Here is a 21,370-nt window from a genome sequence, read left to right as displayed (position 1 = left end):
ATCAGGTGTACAAAGAAGCACCTGCACGTTCCACAGCTCCGCCTGCAAAACATTATGTGGGCAATGAATCCTGTTGTTGGGTTGTTTAGATAGAACACAATACATACGTAGAGAGAAGCACACCAACATCAACCCTCATCCGTAATCTGTAAAGAATGGTGGAGGAGGCATCAGGGTTTGCTGCTGCTATGCCGCCTCGGGGCTCTTACAGCTTGCCATCATTGACAGAAAAATAAATTCCCAAGTTTATTAGGACATTTTGCAGGAGGATGACCATCTGTTCGCAAATTGAAGCTCAACAGAAGTTGGATGATGCAACAGGACAACGACCCAAAGCGCAGAAGTAAATCAACAACAGAATGGCTACATCAGAAGAAAATGCGCCTGCTGGATCGTTCGAGTCTGTCCTGACCTGAAACTGATTGAAATGTATGTGCATGACCTCGGGAGAGAGATTCTCCGATTAATAAGATTTATGCTTTATTGGATTTATGCTTTGGTGCAAAATTCCTCCCGACAACTGCGCAGGTGGGATCGGCGATTACAGGAAAGATTTGATGCAAGTTCAATTTAAAACTTCGCTGTGTATATTTACACCATGAACCAGTTTGAACCATGTTCAAAAAGACACAAAAACACAGTTATCAGATGTGTTTGTCTAACTTTGTTGCAGATCAAATTTGATGACTAATATATGCAAGAATCCAATAATCCATTGTTCCCGAATCTGTATTTCTAAATGAAACAAACAAATAACCAAATAAAAAGGATGGAGGGCTGGATTTGATTTCATTCATCAAAAATTGACTAAACTTCAAAAACTCTCATGTTGGGAATATTAGACATGACCTTGGACCCTAAAACAATACAACATATTGAACGGAGCGTACATCCGTCCATCAGAGCTTTGTTTGCATTTGTTAATTAAATATGCTGTCTGAATAAATATGCGATTCCAGGTCAATAAGCTGATATTGCATAACTTAACGGCAAAAACGTGACAGAAGAGTGAAAAATGTATCAGCGTGACATGCAATCATTTCATGCATCAAGCGTTCACCTACTCACTTCGTGTACGGATAAATGAAGTTAATTATCAACTTGATTAAAATGGATGAGTAGACGCCAGGAAAGAGAGATGCTGCAGCAGAAAACTTTGAGGGTGAGATCGTGCCGGTCTTTCTCACGTAAACGCACAAACAGAAAAACACTTTATTGCAGTGATCAGAGTTCAGCTGGTGAGACCCTGAAGGGGTCCATATTAGCATGCGTGGGATTGGAAACATGTCCAAAAATGGCGTGCACAAATCTTCACCCAGCTCGCCTAAAAATAGTGCACATAATAGCAGCTTAATATAACTAAAGTTGCCCAGGAAAATGGATGTAATGAAAGAAAATCCCTAGAATATCCCTGTCTCACTCCGTCTCTTCCCTTTATTTCCTCTACTGACACAGAGAGATCGAGAGTCTCATTAAGAGACGGTGAGGGAGTTGGGGTGTGTCAGTTTGCTGTTGCACACTGCTGCAGTGTGATCAATTAGACAGCTGACACTCTCAACTTCACGCCATCCTAGGCAAAAATTATAGGCTGTAAGCACACACATACATATACATATACACATACACATACACATACACATACACATACACATACACATACACATACACACAAACACCCCTCCCAACAGGCTGCCTCATTAAGCAACATCTAAAAAAAAAATGGAAATGGAGCTTTATCTGTCTAGCCTAAAATGTTGCTGGGCACACAATGCTTGTATCATATTCAAGACAAACAATAACATTCAAATTATGTGTTACGAGTCAAAGACGAAAACCTTGGTTAAATCATACTACAGTACACTGCACTGCATAGCACTCATAATTGTATAAGTCACATTCAAGAACTAAACTGTTATAACTGCAATGAATTTTTTAACCTTTTTGTTAAAAAAACATTCAGATTCATTACTGGGTTTTGCAGTACCGTGGGAGAAAGAACCGGAAGCAAAGTGGGTGATCGAAGAGGGCCCCAACTTGGGCTTGACGTGCAACCACGTCACACATATGTCGAAGAACTGCCCACAAGGCCATCGGCTCCAACATAACCTGCAATTTTTTGTTTCAAACAGAGATGGTGATACCGAGGCAAACGTTACAGACTGCAGCGTTAAGCTGAGCTGAACATCATACACTAAAAATGGAATTGCGCAATCTAAGACGCTCCTTATTTCCGCTGTGTCAAAAACTGAAATGCATCAAAGCACGAATTTCACTCGAATCAACTGACTCAAGGCAGCCAATAAAAGAATAGTTATATTCTTATTCCCTTCCACTGCAGTAGCATGCATGTGTGTAACTCTGGAAAGGGCATGGACCCCACAGGGGGCCCACCCGCTGCCTGCCATCCATCAGAACAACACAGTTAGCAAAAACACGCCTGCAACCTGCCAAAACCCACAGCCGTAATCTGTACATATCCACCCTTTAAAGCGAGGTGTGTGAGGGGACACACGCAGGCTATTCCTCACTGTTCTAATGTCGCCCCCTTCAGTACATCTCCCTGTCGCCCTTTCTCTCTCGCGCTGAGAGTTTTAGGGTTCAATAAAACAATTTAAGTGTGTCGATATTATGATCTTTCTCAGGCCCCAAATCCAATTCTGCCCGTGATTGAAAACCTTTGCAGTACAAAAATGCCTTTTCCTTTTCTGCACTGTACATCATCAAGAGTCCTCAAAATATTCTCTCCTGAAAAAAAAAGGACAACTACCAATTGAAAAAAAAACATGAAAAACATTGAGAACAACAGATCTGATTCAAGAGATGAGTTTTAAATGAAATTTGGAAGAGAAAAAACAACTTTAGATGGATTTTTCCAATCAGCTTTGTGGGAGCAGTGCCCACTGAAATCGCTCCAAACAGCCAAGAGTTCCCCAAGGCCTGCCCTCAGGTCCTTTTCTAATTTGTCGTTTACGCTGAATTTCGTGTTTGAAGCACATCAGCTAAGTTGAAACAACATTTCTACATTAAGAACAAAGGATCGGTTCCCTCTTGGATCATCAGGTCCCATTTTGTTTTCAGTAATGACCTTCAACTTGACTTTGCCTGGTAACACTTTCCAGGCTCAATTATCCCTCTTCAATAGATTTCAAAGGTGTTTTTTTTAGAAGCATAAAGCTGGTAATTAGCGGGAGTCCTCGCTCACGAAAGCGTCTAAACAAAAAGCTGCTCGGCGGCGGTAAATTTTTCTGCTGTCATTACGGTTGTGTCTAATCTCTGTTGATCCTTCCCTCCACTTAAAGAGAAAAACACAGACGTTCTCACACATCTAACACTCCTCACCAGCTGAGCCCGAGCCATGTGTGAAAGCCCTTTCTGTCTCTGTCAAGAGCGGAAAGGAAAAACAACTTTCGCTCATAACCGTATTCTGAAACGTAACTGGTAGTTGGCAGAAAAATTCAAGTGAGGGGGTGCACATTTCCACATGATGAAAAGCCAAACGGATCTGGCAAGGAGCCCCAAATAACAGCAGTGCTGCACAAACAAGTAAACTTGGATGAGTATCCATAGTGCTAAGATGAAGGTCATTACATTAAGATACGACTATGAAGTTTCGATAGGATGTAACGATACACTCAGCTCACGAAGCGATTCACGTTACTGATCTCACGATACGATTTATTCACAACTTATTTTTACAAAATGAGTTGAGACAAAAAAGAAATTAACAACTGCCCTTTTATTATTTCTCTTTGTTTGTAAAATAAAAATATTGTTTATGTCAAATAACAAACCTAAACTGCAATTTTAAAACAAATTCCAAAAAAAAAAAATGAATACAAAACTCTCTTTAATATAAACAAACTAAGACTTTGTCTGTGCTTTTCTTAGATTTTTTACATTAAGAAATATCAGCATATACATGTTTACCAAGTTTGCTGTTAACACAGCTGCCCCTGCTGTTCAAAACGTGTATTGCGATTCATTAAACATCTCAACCGATTTGAATCGCAACAAATTATAATTGATTTTCAACCAGCTCACAGTGAATCGTTACATCTCTAAATTTCGATATTGGATATTTACTATGGATGAGTCACGATTTTCTAATATTCGATTAGTTGATTTAATTATAGAACATCGAATAGTGTGTGCGATTGTCGTCAAAAATTCAGTGTTGATGCGGTGGTGACGTGTTCAAGTAACCAGAGGGTGGCGCTGCTAATAACACACCTAAAAGCTGTCAACAGACAACTGAAGAAGTCTCACACAATATTATGTAGGCTACGCTACGCACACTCTAGACTTGCGTGGCATATAGGTTAACTTGGGACGATGTTAAATATGAGTTATGTGTGGGGTCCTTTATAAAATTAATGAAAATGAAGTGCAGTTAGGGCTGTCACGATTATGAAACTTGATTGACGATTAATTGTCTAATAAATCATTGCGATTATGGCGATTAATTGTCTGTTTTAGGGCTTTGGAGATTATGACGATTAATTGTCTGTTTTTGAGCTTTGACATTTAATTCTCATTCATTTTTGATTCTGCAATTGAAACGACCATATTGTTCTGAATACAAGACTATGTTTTTTTCTTGGAAATACATCGGAAAAAATTGGGTCATCATATATTTAAGGTTTAGGCTTTTACCTGTCAATAATACAACCACCAATACTTGTAAGTGAAGTAAATTGATCAGGTGTGAATTGAAGCCACCATTAAAATACTATCAGTCATAGAAAAGCTTCTAGTCTGTTTTTTTCTCACTTGCAAGACTACAGTAAAATTTTACTTGTGTGTTAATGAAATTTTGGTAGACTGGTTTTCACACTGAGATTTGCTTAAATAATATTAAATTGTACTGCAGGTAATTTGTATATGTTTTAGTTTTTTTTTTTTTTAAGTGATTGTGTTGTGGTGGTACATTTTACAAGTATTACCATGCTTTAGTAACAATATATACACTAAAATATGCAATATGCAGATGCACTACAGCTCCCCCTACTGTCTTCTATAGAGATGTGCGATAATTGCGATGATCCGAAATCATCGCGATGAGGTCAAAAAAGCCCTAAGTGCAGTGCAAACTCTGCCATGCAAAGATTACTTATCATAGGTCACCCACTAGGATGAGCATTCTTTTGAGGGCAAAGCATTCACAAGTCAGCAGCAATCGGCTAGTTTCATGATCAGATCAACCAAGTTGAATGCTAGACAGGCAGAGCAAACAACGGCCCTCATCACTAAGATTATCGCTAAATATATGCTTCCGATTAGCTGATACTGTAAGTGCCGTTCGTAATATGTTCCGTCATTTGGTTATGTTTATTATATTAATATATTTCAGCCGTTATCCTAAAATGACTATATGGCTTGAGTTAAGATAGCTTATTCCCTAATGAACTAAACAGTTTGTCGTCATACAGATGGAAAGCATGAATGCTCTCTCTCTCTCTCTCTCTCTCTCTCTCTCTCTCTCTCTCTCTCTCTCTCTCTCTCTAGTGTAAAATGTCCTTTTTGAACCTTTCTTTTTAATAGTGTAAATGCAGCACTAATGTAATATTACTACAACAAGACATTACAAAATTCAGCTTATTGTTATTCAAGCCACTTGATCTGTGCAGAAAATATTTTCTATTTATATGCTATTCCAAAGGTCCATGTGAATAAATACAAATGAACAATGAAATGACAACTAAATCATTAATCCCAATTATTTCTATGACAACTAAACCACCAACAACTACCAGAGCATCACCAGAGTAATATTTCACATCACAATCGGAGACCAGGGGTGCATTTCAACTACACCGCAACCATTCAGACAACCAATAATGAAGGCAGCGATACAGAGGGGAGACAGTGACTGCACAAAGAGATGTTTGATTATTATGGCCAGACACACACAGATAAAGACCATGTTTGAGATCTGTCGAGCTAAATCTCCCAGTGCCCCTCTCCCCTGTGACCTCATCACAAAGTTAACACATAACAGACGGGCCAACATCATCCTTCCAGCAGACCAACGACGTTCAAAGGCAAAGAATCAAACCAACCCCAAAAAGACTAAAGCCCACCATAGCGTCACAGATTCACAGACACTTTGTAAGTCAACATCAATGATCCGGCCCCTAAATGGGTGTTTGGGTGCTTGCTAGGACACAAATACAGAAAAGCGTCCTCGGCAGAGCCAATTAAGATTGAGTTTTGTGTGAACTGCTCACGCTGTCTAAGCTACAGCAAAAACTCAGTTGTCGAGGCAGGTGGGCTGCTGTGGCGATAACAGAGGGTTAACTGCTCTCTTTCCCCTCTCGATAGGACTGGTTTCAGTCTGGTACACTAGACTGTGTGCCTGTGTAAATGGTGACCAGAATCCAGACTAGACTGTTGTTTATGGTGATCAAGATCCAAACCTGACTGTCGTGAATGGTTACCAGAATTTAGACTAAACTGTCGTGAATGGTGACCAAGATCCAGACTAGATTGTTTAAAGGAGACATGAAAACCCCGGTCCCCGGAAAAATCAGGTCCCCGGTGCATCTAGCAACCCAGAAAACGTGAAAAATAAGAACCCAGTAAATTTGTTTTGGTGTGCCTTTCCCTGCAAGCATGTGATAAATCGAGCCGTTCAGATTTTGCTCCGTTTGTGACGTCCAAAGCAGATTTTATTATAATGTTACCGCGCCTTAATCTACAAAGTTCCACCCACCGCGCTCCGCCATTGTTGTTTTCACAAGCGACAGCGGTGTACATGGACAACATGCAATGTAGTCGCTGCACAGAGTCCAAACCTAGGAAGAGACAGGAGTGGATTTGTTTTATTTTTAAAAAACCATAAGTAAAAACCTGCTTGTTTGCACGAATCACTTCAAACCGGAGTGCTTTTTCAACCTGGGTCAGTACAAGCAGGATTAGCTTCAAAGTTGTTCCTCAAGAGGGATCGAGCCCGACTGAACGAGACAAAACTGCCGATGTAAATAATATTTATCAACAGTCTGAATTGACGTAAATGTACCGTATATATAGGAGGATAACGTTAGCGTATGATAGCGAAGGGAGCTAACGTTAAGTCAGTCACGGGCTAAATAGAACATTCAAAGCCAGTGTTAAACTTACTGTATACAAGTGCAGATGGACACTTGGAGTTTAGCTGTATGAATGTTAGTACATTATGTGCGTTAATATGTTGAGCTGCGGCAAGTTGTTTGTTTTGCTAATGAACTGGGGCGAACACTGGGGTTAGTTTCGTGTGTGTAACATAATAACTTGTCAATGACAAGCGCTAAAATCCATGTAATTCCGCTGAGATCTGCAGTAGATTCCGTGGATTTTAGGTAAGCATACACGCACGTAAGCGCATTAGCTGTTTGCTGTGACTGATTTTTTGTCTCCGGACGAATGATTTGAGACGTTTAAGACGAAAATAACCGCAGAGGAATTCAGGAAATATCATTTAGCTAAACCATTGCCACTGCACGTGTGTTGTGTTGACACGCCGGACAGAAGAAATTGAATTCATTTTTACATCACTTTGCAGCATTATTTCCTCTAACTATAAAGGAATTACTCTTGATAGTGAACCCCCACAATTCATACAAAATTAATATTTATATTTTCATAGGCACCATTAGACGAGAGGCACAACAGTTCAAACACATGCACCGAAATGTGGGTGGTGAACCATACGGTTCGTGTTTTTACGGAGTGACTGTGAAATGTCTGAGTGACTGTGTGTGGGGGGGAGATCGTAGCGTTGTGGAATCTGTATGCGGCTTTAAACTGAGCCCCAGTGACACTCCGTCACCCAATTACCTGTTGCAGACACACGCACACGCACATGCACATAGCACTGAATATTCTATGACTAGTGCCCATGTACACACTCCAGAAAGAGAATAAAATTCAAAGAATTAAATAAGCTGAACGTAATTTATTAAAAAGCAGAATTGTGAGACTTCCTCCTCTCAGCACAGCCTCGGTTACAGGCATGACTTAATTGGGGACAAATTTGCACTGCATGTGTTTACACCCCTTCAATAACATGAAGGAAGTCACCGTTTTAATTTGGAAGAACATAGTAACGTGCGACCCAGTTCTTAAGACAACACATTGTACTTTCCTGTGGCTCAGTGGTTGGAGCATGGCGCTAGCAATGCCAAGGTCATGGGTTTGATCCCAGGGGACTGCACATAGTCAGAAACAAATATATATTTCAATGCAATGTAAGTCGCTTTGGATAAAAGCATCTGCCAAATGCATGAATGTAAATGTATCATCTTTAAACCCTATAAAAGGTGTTTAACAGTGCAATCACTAAAAATAATTCTCTATCATGTTGTGCGGCTCCGCCCATCTCAACGTCTTACTGGTTAAAAAATATTCACACAGCCGTCTCTCAAACAATATGCTCTTGTATCTCGCTTTCTATGTGACACATTTTCTAATGGAGGGGTCATCCAACTCAGTTCTAATGGTGCCAGTCAACCTTAAGGTTTGTCTGACCCAACAACCCTAACCCGTATTGTATTAGTATTTTATTTGCTCATGGGTTCGATACCCAGCGATCCCACATTCTAATAAAAATGTATACTTTGAATGCACTGTATCTCGCTTTGTATTAATGCATTTGCAAAATGCATAAATGTAACTGCTTAATAATCCCAATAATCAAATAATTGCTCCCCATTCAGTTAACAGAGAAGATTTAAAAAGTAAAATTGTAGTTATTTTTTTTAGTTTAGATTAAATTATTTATAAAGCATAATAAAACAACGGTCGTTGACCATGCTGTGCAATACTTATAAAAATTAAAATAGAAACAAATAAAAACACAAATAACATAAAACAGAGACATACAAATACAAAGAAACAAACAAGCTCAGAAAACGACTCAAACATTATAAGCCTTTCCTAAAAGGTAGGTTTTTAGTTTTGCATTAAAAAGGAGATTCTATAGAAATGTCCCTAATAATGGGTAGGCTATTTCACAATTTGGGACCGGCTATGGCAAAAGCCCGGTCTCACTTTCTTTTCAACCTCGATCTACAAACCTTTAAAAGTTTCTGGCTAGAAGACCTTAAAAATCTTGCTGAACTGTTAACAGTCGCAAGTTCAGATAAATAGGAAGGAGCCAACTCATTTAAAACCTTAAGACAAAGAGTAGACTCTTAAACTCTATTCTAAAACATACAGGAAACCAACGCAGAGAGTAAGATGGGGATAATGTGCTCATGTTTACATGTGCCAGTAAGCATTCGGGCCGCTTTGTGTTAAACTTTATGACGTCAGAACTATAAACGCATTAAGTGGACGAACAACCCGTATTATCTTCTCTCGCTGTGTCACATGCAGTAACCTCAATGTCAATATCACTGTGCTTTCACTACCTCACTGCAGTTTCATGACATCACTGAGCAATCACAGAATAATAAAGAGGCAAATAAAATTACAGTTTACATGAATAATAAACTATTGAAGCTTTAAACAAACCGAAACGTTATTCAAACAAACAGACTTCTGTAGAAGCTTCTCAATTAGTTTAAGTTTCATCGTAACAACAGCACTGGTCATTGTTCAATCACAAAAAATTACAGCATTATATCATAAAAACTATTTTCCTGGTGATATTTTTCTTTTGGTTGCCTTATTTAGTATACATTCTGGTCCACCATTGACTACCATAGTACGAAAAACTTCAATGGTAATCAAAAGTGCCCCCGAACTGTTTGCTTTCCTGCATTCTTCAAAATATCTTCTTTTGTGCTCAACAGTACAAAGAAATTTAAAAAGCAATTTTCCTACTATGGTAGTCAATGGGGTCCAAGAACTGTTTGGTTACAAGCATTCTTCCAAATATCTTTCTGTGCCTTCATCAGAACAAAGACATTTATACAGATTTGGAACAACTTGAGCGTGAGTAAATGAAAACAGAATTGTCATTTTTTCGGTGAACTGTTCCTTTAATTTCGAACTCTTGTGCACTACGATACAGATTTGTATGACCTGGATTACGGCCATACATGCACAATACGACAAACCCAACCCGTCATCACTTACAGAGAGGGAGAGAGAGCGCACGCTGCTCTTAAGAGATAAAAGACACGGAGGTGATGCTGAAAGAGAATCAGAGTACAGAGACGTGGATAAAACAGACACCGGGTCAGGAGTGGCTAATTATGCTGTCAGCAGTAATGTGCTCACGGCTGTGATCACCGCAGGGTCATCCGTACTACACGCACCTGAGAATGAGGTGTGTGTGTGTTTTGAGATAGCAAACGAGTCTGTTTGCGTGCCAGGCATGAGTCCTTTACCTCTCGGATGTGCACGCGGGACCAGATAGAGAAATTCTGACACATCCGGCATGTCCAGCCACAAATTAAAATTCTGTTGTTGATGCCCCCTCGTGTCATTTTCTCTACAACAGAGTGCAGGAGGAAAAAATTTGGGTACAAAATAAGGGTACCTTACAATTTAAGATTTCTTCCTCTGTCTTTCTCTTTATCCAGCCCCCTTACTGTCTTCCTCATCCTCAATCTTTGCTCTACTGTTACCATCGTTTTAGCACCCAGCAGTCCATTATTAGCTGTAAAATTGCCACTTTCATTACAACATTGTTAGAGATGTTTAATGGAGCCATTCTTCTGCTGTTTTTGAAGCTTTGATTATGTTTTTTGGGTGTTTAACAATGGATGTTCATGTTTCTAGTTAAAAAAAAAACGCTTTATATTTCACATATTTCAAGTCTATTGTTCACCGCTGTCCCTCTTCTAACAAAACGACTGGATTTCTTCCGGTCTATATAAAATCCCTCCTTCCGAAATGCTCTGATTGGTAATGCTGACCATGTCTGTCGTGCTTGGTTCCCCCGCTTAGAGCATGGGAGCATCTGAAGATGTCCCACCCATACCACATCAGCGAGCTTACGCTTCTCAGGCTGTTGTGATTGGTCGGTCCCCCTCTCAGTGCATGTGTATTCATAAGCTTTGGCTTTTAGCAATAAACCGTAACAATGGCGTCAAATTCACTTCATCAGTTAAACACATGCGGATCGATCGAAGTGTAACGGAGGTCTGCTAGTGCATGTGCAAACGTCAATCTTTGTTAGAGATCGCGATTTTTCCCTACTATGGTGAGGGAAATGACACCGGACCGATTGGGTCAGACTGGTTATATTAATTAAAACTAATAACAGAAGCGTTAGTTTTGCCTTTTTATATTCGACCTAAGTTGGATAATAAAACAAGCAGATTGACTAGGAGACATTTGCAAGCAGGACTTCAAAGGACGTTTCATAGAAGTGTTTTAGAGGTATGCGCACACATACACACAATATCTTTATATTTGTATCTGAATTCTTATTACCAGCTGTAGGACTGGGATGAAAGTGAAAGTCATTAATTGCGCAGCTCAATCAAATGTTTACAATCTCTGATAACCAAACACTACTCCAGCCGCTCTTCCTCTTCTCTAAGGAAGGCCCCACCCCTTTTTTGGCGTATTCCTTTAGGCGGAGGTTTTTCAAAAACTCGGAATAGTGACATAATTTACTCGGGAAGTATAGAGCTGTAGTCCGATTCCAGCCGTTCACTGTATCATTTTGCAGATATTGTTTATGCTCTAACAGCAACATTACACACTAACTAAAGTTTGAAAATTGGCATCACGGGGAATGGCCGCTTTAAATCTGCATCCTTCGGCACCAAAACTTCACCTCTTCATTTCTGTTAAGCTTTTCTTTGTCTCCACTTCACATATCTGCTTGACCTCCCAGCATCCTTCTCAGCCCATTAAAGAGACTTTTTCATTGTCCTCTTTTAAAACACTTTATCAATGGCTCCTGTTTAGGAGCCTAGCTTGTAGTATGACAGACAGACAGTAACACCTCAGAGTTTCACAATAAAACTAAATTGTACCAAAAAGTTAAAAACAGCCACACAAAAGGCTTCCCATCTTCATTTTCTCATCCATATGCTTCAATGGTTTCCTAAAATGGCAAACTTACCTATTAGTGATTTGAAAGGGATGACTATCACATCACTGTCGCTTCTCTCTCTATCAGCCTCACTATGCTGAGAGGGATTTGATTTATAGTGAATTGCTGTTTCTGATGTGGATGGTGATCTGGAAAGAAGGCAAAAGAGAAGAGAATGAGCACAATGCTGTGAGGTCACTGGGACATTCCACAATAATCTGTGACATCACAGAATGAAAGTAAAGATAAAGGGAATTTCTACAAAACCAAAACCATCTGATTTAAACACTTGGTGAAACAAACTAAATACTAAAGTTAAGAGGGCTAGACAAAATGCCAGAAGGTGCAAGGCAATTATACATTTACCTGTAAATATGAATTGTTTTTGCTGACAATTCAAGCTAAAGAAAAAGAGAATACAAACAAAACAAACCCAGTAAGTTCCCGTAAATAGTCTACAAATAAAAAAGTTATTTGTAGACTATTTTCATCTAAGATTATTTTATCTTAATTTGGAATTTGGATGCAAAGCAAAATCTAAAATAACAAATATAAATAAATATACATTTGGCAGCGGTGCACAAACAGCCTTGTATTACGTTTAATGCTTCAACTAAAAAAAGCAATAAAACCCAAAATCTCACTGGATAAGCCATATTAAATAACCAATACACACACCTGTGAGCGTACATCAATCATGTAAATAACAAAACAGTCAAAACACACTACACAACTAGGCTATATCTGTCGCAGTATAAATGTACAGAAAATTTAACTGACATAATATTTATGGTACTGAGCAGTGATGCGCAATATTTTTAAAAACATTTGCAGAATATCCAGTATGCCGATATTTTTTGGGTCATTTTTGCCGATAGCCGATATAGATTTACTATACAAGTCTACAAGTCTTTTTTGAAGATGATCGAACAAAAGGTTCTCTTTTAAGTTTTTTTTCTATCACGGCATTTCCAAAAGTGGCCACTTACCCAAAATTGTTAGTCTGTAATGAAAAAGCAATTGTTGTTTATTTACGTGTCTCTGTTATATTTTACCTTATGTAAATATCTGCAAAACTTTTGTAAAAATTTAAAAATTTACATAATTATATTAAGTTTATAAAGGGAGTTTTGCAGTTTGACAGCAATAGAACAGCACTAGTAGTAATAATGTCTAATAAAACCTTTAAAGAAAAAACCCAACAACTATTTAACATGTAAATACCAAGTGTTCTCCATACAGACTTATTGAGGAACGTTGAGAAATGATCAAAGAAATCACTTGTTTTAATGGCCAATACAGGGCTCTAGACTCATTTTCCCCACTGGTCGCACCAACTTACAATTTGGTCGCACCTTTTTTATAGTAATCATAATGACCTTGCATAATGACCTCATTTTATGAATCGTTCTGTTAATTTGTCACTCTGTCTTTAAAAATAGTCGGCTATTGTCCCGCTTCATATTTGCGGTTTAACACTTGCGAGCCCAATAAATCCAAAATAAATGCAAAGAAACTTTGTTTTTGTTATTTTATACAGTTGTTATCATTTAGTTTTATATTCAAGTTATACATTGGCGATGAAATGATTTGACACATAACCCGTCACTCTTCACAATCCTCCTTTATTGCCCTCTTCGCAAAAAGCTGTGATTTTGCCACTGGCCTTCTTAATTTTACCACATAAAATTTAATTAAATTAGCTAGTTCAAAACTCAAAATTAACTCGGAACTAAATTATTATATACAGTATCTCACAGAAGTGAGTACACCCCTCACATTTTTGTAAATATTTTATTATATCTTTTCATGTGACAACACTGAACAGCATTTCCCATACAATGCATTTACTTGGGAGGTCCGCCCAGGAATGTTAATGGCCGCTCAAGTATATTTGGCATCACATTTTGTAATTTTTTATCCATCTGTGATAATGACTGTATCTGTGATCGATTAACTAGTGGACAAACAGCGCTTCCGCGTCTTCTGTCTTTCTTGACTTGTTTGGTGTGAGTGGTGCATGGCCGCGTGCGCATACTCTTCTTCCGTGTTCGCATGCACTCTCTTCCGATGAGCTCCATGTGTGTGCGAGCCCTCGGCCTCTCTTCCGTGTGTGTAGGTAGCTCCATGTAGTGTATTTAACTGTCACTTGTATTTAAAATCAAAGAAGCGTTCATAATACAGCAACACATTGTCGAGAAATGGCAAACAGCATATAGCCGCTCTATAATGTAGATGTACTGTATTGTGATTTTGTCCGATGATGTTCTGTTTATAAATCAGGATTTTTGCAGCAGTTAAAGTGACTGGCAACAAAAGTGAGCACACCCCTAAGTGAAAATGTCCAAATTGGGCCCAAAGTGTCAATATTTTGTGTGGCCACCATTATTTTAGAGCACTGCCTTAACTCTCTTGGGCATTGAGTTCACCAGAGCTTCACAGGTTGCCACTGGAGTCCTCTTCTACTCGACATCACAGAGCTGGTGGATGTTAGAGACCTTGCGCTCCTCCACCTTCCGTTTGAGGATGCCCCACAGATGCTCAATAGGGTTTAGGTCTGGAGACATGCTTGGCCAGTCCATCACCTTTACCCTCAGCTTCTTTTGGGGTCATTATCATGTTGGAATACTGCCCTGCGGCCCAGTCTCCGAAGGGAGGGGATCATGCTCTGCTTCAGTATGTCATAGTACATGTTGGCATTCATGGTTCCCTCAATGAACTGTAGCTCCCCAGTGCTGGCAGCACTCACGCAGCCCCAGACCATGACACTCCCACCACCATGCTTGAGAGGGGTGTACTCACTTCTGTGAGATACTGTATGTACTTTACTACACATTGTCATAAATAAACTTTAAATACTAAATCTTACTAACCACTCTTGTTAAATGGTCTAAGCACGCTTGTGTTCTGATGTGTTTTGAATGACTGAATTGATGGCTTCAGACAGTCTTTGTGAGTTCAGTGTTTGACATATGAGTTGTTTCAACAAAATGAATCGGTTCAAATGAGTCATTACGTTGCGAATAGGACATTAGCGGACACTGACGCGCTGTTTGATTTTCACAGCTGTTACGACATCGCAAAAGATAATTGGATAGGATTTTTCCCTTATGTCAGCTGCATGTGCGGAACACTTGTCAGGAAAGAGAAGGCAACATGTTTTTGAGCACATTAACACCCAGCTGCAATTAAGGTAAAAATATTCTCAAAATGCGCTACATGAAACATTGATTCTAACTTCCGAGCTTGCTTTTGATTAAAGTGTGAGGGAGAGAGACAGTTCAGAAACCGAGGTGTTCGACTTCATTACGCGCTGCGCAGAACGATCGGAAAATGACATCAATGTTCCGTGAGAGAGTTATAAAAGCATAAGGAGCGCTCTAGTGCTTTTATGCCGTTCGGTCTGCGCAACACCGAATGAAGTCAAACGTCAAACACACACTTTAGTTTGGAGACAGGGGGAGTGCACGAGCTCTCCGCTCGCTCTTTCCTGCAATTTTCACAAGCGCATCCAGTGTTTCCCCTAGGTTTACGGCTTTGGGGGGGGCTGCGATCTCTATATTTTTTTTGAGGCTGAGTGCGCGTGATGTGTACATCTCAGTTATGTACTCGCGCTGCTCAATTTAAACCACAGAAAAAGTCTGATTTTTTTAATGGTTCATTATGTCTTGCGGTCCGGATGGAACGAAGGATAAGCTGGGTGAAAACCTGTCATCCGGTGGTAACTGGACTGTTGCTTGTCAGGGGCAGGGCATGCGTACTTTCACCACCCTGGGAGCGTTTAATAACGCAATTTTTTATCTGCTTTTCAGGCGGTTGACGTAACATATTTTCCCACACGCACTCTATTCGCTGGTGAAAGTGTGCTTAACTGCGTATGTGCGCACACGTGTCTGTGTGTGTGTGCGCGCGCGCGCGCTTCGGCTCGGAACTCGATACAGAGAGCAGAGGAGAATTGTAAAGGTGCGACAACGTAGAAACAGAAATGACATTCCGCCATGTAAATAAGATCAATAACATAATGCTATTTAGTTTGTTTAGTACGAGAATAAGGTATAGACATGTTATATAGGAAAGGTACCTTAAATGACTTCTCTTGCGATCTAACGCTACATAAAATTTTTAATTAACTTGACCTTCAAGGGGGGAGGGAGGTGCCGTTGGAGGGGCGGGGCGCCACCCTAAGGTAATGGTAGGGGAAACGCTGGCATCATTCACCACTCATAAATCACATTAAATGTTAAAATAAATCTTTGGCGGGGTAAAGATTTGTTTTACGCACTCACACACCAATGCGACCCTGTGAAATTTTACCTCGCACGTTATAAAAAAAATGATCGCATTTGCGAGCATTCTGGTTGCAGTCTAGAGCCCAGGGCCCGGTTGCATAAAGCACCTTAAGTGTAATTTTCCCTTAAGTGTGTCCTTAAGTATACCTTAAGTTTTACTTAAGTTATTCTCCTATTGTCTTTGGTAAAGGAAAATCACCCCTTAAGTGTCATAATTAAGGGAAAAACTTAAGGTGCTTTATGCAACCGGGGCCTGGCCCAATAGCTTTAGCTGTAGCTTAGCATCAGTGTAAACGGCAACACGGAAAGCCTTCACAGTGTCACACAGAAATCTGCCATAAACAATGAGCTTTCATCCACATAATATACATTCATAAATACCTGCAGACTGTGTACTGAATGATTATGGCTGATAGAGCGAATGTGGATGGACACGACAGTAGTACAGTATATAGCAGTAGCCTATAGCTGACAAACTAACAACACAGCTGTGAAATAACAAACTTATCGTGTGCTTGTGAAATATGAATCGTGTGCGTGGGCTCACTATACTGATGGATCAGATTTTACGCAGTTTTACCAGAGGAACACCACGCTGTTTGCATACTTTGTTGGAAAACAATGATGACAGATGGTTCTTTCACAAGAAATCCAATGTACGCAATAGGAAATATATTCACAGTTCTCAGATTTATTACGTTTTTAGACTTAAAGTGCTGATGGATGTTATATTGTGAATTCTTGGCATGGAGGACTTTGTGTGAGCTCGTCTGGATTTCTAAGTGACGTGCAGTATCATAATAAAGGTATGTAGCTCCATTATGAATGTATGATCTGATTTGCACTCCTCGCACAAATGATCGTAATTACTGCTGTTAGAGCATATATTTTATAAAACTGTGTTCAGATATCAAGGCTAAACAGTATGTGATGTTTATTACAGACATTGAACCAAAATACTTAGTAAATTAAAAAGTTGAGAAACAAAAATACGTAGGGCACTAAAACTATGGTAGCACAAAATGTCAGAACACCGGCTTAACCTAAAACCTTGTTTGTTTTTAACACAGCCCTGTGTTTATATGACAGTTCAGATGCAATAAGACACAAAAATGAACTTTAGTACCCATGTCCTGTGACAGCTGGTGCATGCTCGTGTCAGAAAGCATATCGGCGTATTTTTTCATATCGGGCTGATATTTCATTTATAAGCCAATATCGGCCGATAATATCTGCGTGCCGATGATATCGTGCATCCCTAGTATTGACGTATGCTATGATATCAATATTAATCCAACCATAACAAGCTTTTTACCTTTTAGTACAAAATGTTTGCTTTGTTTTCCAATCGTGCTAACACTAAACGGCAATCTTCAATGTCTTAAATCCAAAGATGGTCTGCTATTTAAGGGGGGGAACAGAACTCAATTGGAGCTGATCAGTCTGAAGCCTTGAGCGACTTGAGGGCCAGTCCTGAATCCCATCATCCTCTAGACATGACATCAAACATAAGCTGAGCTCTAACTGCTCCACACTATCAGAAAAGCTCAAATCTCTACAGCTTACCACTATTATCATCAGAAACCTGCTCACGGCAATCCAGGGCTGGATTCTCTATCACTTCATCCCGTCTGTATGTGTGTGTGTCTTGCCTGGTACAGCAGGTGGAGGTGTAAAACTAAGAATGAGAGATTACTGGGTCACAAGATAAACCGCTGCTTCACAGATGACTGAATTATAGCCTTTTCACATTACTCCATCAATGCTAACCAAAGCATTGAACTTTACAGAGCCAGACATCACAGTTACATCAGGCATCACAATGCACCTGGTCAAGGGTTGTGATCCGGTGCTCAAACAACTTTATTTGTACGCTTCCTTCCTCTTTTTTTGGTTTTTGTTCTGACAAAACAAAACAAAAACATTTTGAGCCAGGTAATTTTGGATGCTGCCCGTCTTCAAAGCCACTTGCACCACAGTACTTAAAAGTTTCATGAACATACACTCAACAAGTCCTTTAATGTCTTTCTGCGATGTATCAAAACAACTGGCAGGACGTTTTTTCTTCCCTAAGCTCAAACACATTTTTTTACAGTTTATAGTGTTCATTTCCCACTTTCCTGCTACCTAGCAACCTCATAAAATCCTCTTTCCGTGATGCCGTGTGCAACAGTTTTTTTAAGTGTTGGTCAAAGCATGTCACTCACTCTGATGCAAATACGCACAAAACCTTCAAAACAAATGGGACCCGACAGGGATCAAACAATATGGTACACACTCAAAACAATGCATGGTGATTGGAATCACTTTTGCAATACATAATCACTGCAAGTGATTTTATTACGCTTGGCTGTATGACTTCACATATGATGTTCAGTTCACATCAATATTTTTCAAATTAAATAAACAGCCAACAGGATTTGGAAAGTACCATAAAAGCATCATAAAAGTGGCTGGACCTACATCAACTGTTCATTCATTCAAGTTGTGACGAAAAGCACTGTGGGAACTTCACAACCTTTTATGTTGCACAGAGGAAACACATTCATACCAAACAAGACACAGTAACAAGAAGACACTATCATTTTTTGGTCAACCAAACCTTTAACTGCACATGACTGTCACATCTGATCAACTCAAAATGACATGTTTATCAATGTCGTTCGGCCTTCCTGTACTGCTGTTGAAACCACAGCTGTCGTAAAGCAGACAAGTCATTTCAGATCTTGCAGCTGTGCTACACGTCAACAGAATTCTCACCTTTGCTCTTACATGGAAGAATAAAGCTAATAGGCTGTCTAATGAGCTTTAAAAAGCCAATTCCTTAACACTCACATTCCTAATAAAGTATTGATACTTCGCCTCAGTGTATCTATTCAAGTGCAAAAGAAACGATCACAATACTATTCAATTGATTTCTGTACCTTTACTGCAAGGACACAAGAATGGAAACATTTCCCTTTATTTCACAAAGAACACTGTGGGGTACAAAAGCCAAAAGTCCCATAATAAATAGGGATGCACCGAAACGAAAATTCTTGGCCGAAGCCGAACATGATGTGAAACACTTGGCCGAATAATACCGAACACAGAACATGTTTTTTTGCATTTCTTCTATTTATTAAGCTATTTTTTTCACTATTGCACAAACTGAATAGTCAAAATGTGTTTTTATAATTTGTCTTGCTTTTCAATAAAATACAATACAACTTAATATAAAATTGAGCAAAACAAAGTAAATTCAAACAAAAAATTGAGCCCAATCCCTTCACATAAAGTTCACAAAAAATGATGATCGTACCATTTGTCGTTATTTGTATTTATTTACCCTCATGTCACTTAAAACCTGCATATGACACTTTTTTCAGTGGAACACAAAATGTTATGTTACCAAAGTTTTTCCAAATATCTTCTTTTGTGTTCTTCATAAAAATAAAGTCAAACGGGTCTGGAATGACATGAGGGTGAGTAAAAAAATATACGGGGGATACCCAATAGTAAAAGCAGGGCTCTAGACTAACTTTTTGCACTGGCTGCACTTAGGTGCACCCAAATTTTCGACCGCATCGCATTTAACACGGCAGTTTTACCAGTTTTTTTTTTTTATCGCTGTCCATATAGGCAAAATTGACTTGTAAATGATTAACTAACAATCTGGTCAACATAAAGTTCTTTATTTGAAGCACAATTCTACAAGAAAGGTAACTTACTGAAAAAGTGTTGGTGCTTAAAGTGCTTCACTGAACTGAAATGTAAACTTAAAACATCTCAAGATAAATGGACCAGGGCTTGACATAACCTGGGAGGTTGATGGCTCCGTGTCAGAGCATTGCTTATGATGTTCGGACGGATCAGGCCTTAACTTAACATTATTCATGAAAAAGTTGTCAATCGTTCTTTTCATCTTCTCTCATCATCCGCGCTACATCCACTCTGTTTAACTGACGGGCCTATAGGCTCCTCACCTCTCTGTCTGACTGCAGCACACGCATTTTCAAACGTACACACCAGAGGTTGCGCTAGACTTTTTTATTGTCCGTCATTTTGACTGACAGGCTCGTCATAATCTATTATTACCCATCACTATGGTGCAAGGTGGCGTTAGGTGGTAATTAGTATGTTCGTGACGTCATCACACTGTACTTGCGTCTCGGAACTTGTTGTATTTTAATACAACTGAATGCCCAATAAAGCCGTTGTTGTTTATATTCATCTATATATTTAATGTTTTAATGTTTTAATGTTTATGTTCATATGTGATTCGATCTGGGAAAACCCAACACATGGTGCAAATTTATATATTACAGTTTTTGATACCATATTCAAGCCCTTTCCAAATCAGTTTTTATTTTGCTCATACCTTGTGTATGTAACAAAAGTTATGGCTGAGGCCGGCTGAAGCGCTATGATTTTCAGGAACGGAATTTGGTCGCTTTTTTTTAGTCGCACCATTGAGAAATAAGGTCACATGTGCGACCAAATTGGTCGCACTCTAGAGCCCTGAAAAGATTATAAAGTCAATTTCATTTATATTAAAGATTACTTATTACATGGGAACAGCACAACAGAAGCATTTTTTCACCAGTGGCCTTTTACTACTACACGCATTCTCGGGCCGAGTAAATGCATGCTGCTCTTCGGATTTTAAAAGACGGCAATAAAACACACACACAAATTCAGAGACAAAGAACGGTTTCCATCTGAAACAAAGCACATAAACTGATCTTCAGAAAGTTTCGAGCAAACACTTCCTCATCAAGAAAGCAAACATATACACAACTTCCCTGCATAGAACGACTGATCTGTATCAAAATGAAAGAGAGAGAGTTCGGTTAAAGCAAAGCAGATTCAAATGAAATAACCGAATCAGGTTTCCACGTTGCATGCAAATAAACCTAACAATTAAATAAAAATAACTTTGGCAAATAGGTGCATCAATACCTAAGATTGTGTGAATGTGTGAGAAAGAGAAGTGAGTGAGAGATGAAATGAGAGAGTGGAAGAGACAGAGCGAGACAGATGATCAACTCAGCATCACATCGCAATCTGCTATGAGAGTGAAAGAATGAGAAAAACAGAAAAGTATAGGAGATGATAAACAAGGAGA

General features: G+C 39.2%; 1 protein-coding gene across 2 annotated transcripts in view; it reads right to left on the bottom strand.

Annotated features, from left to right (window-relative positions):
• The window catches only part of spop (speckle type BTB/POZ protein), an 81,969-nt gene that overhangs the window by 42,072 nt on the left and 18,527 nt on the right, over positions 1–21,370 (bottom strand). For both annotated transcript variants that reach the window (XM_057346819.1, XM_057346818.1), the window contains exon 2: positions 12,005–12,123. The gene's annotated coding sequence lies outside the window, so the exon portion shown is untranslated. The remainder of the gene's footprint in view (positions 1–12,004; positions 12,124–21,370) is intronic.

Source organism: Triplophysa rosa, linkage group LG11, assembly GCF_024868665.1.
Source record: "Triplophysa rosa linkage group LG11, Trosa_1v2, whole genome shotgun sequence".
In the NCBI taxonomy this organism is placed as follows: domain Eukaryota; kingdom Metazoa; phylum Chordata; class Actinopteri; order Cypriniformes; family Nemacheilidae; genus Triplophysa; species Triplophysa rosa.
This window is presented reverse-complemented; position numbering and strand designations above follow the sequence as displayed.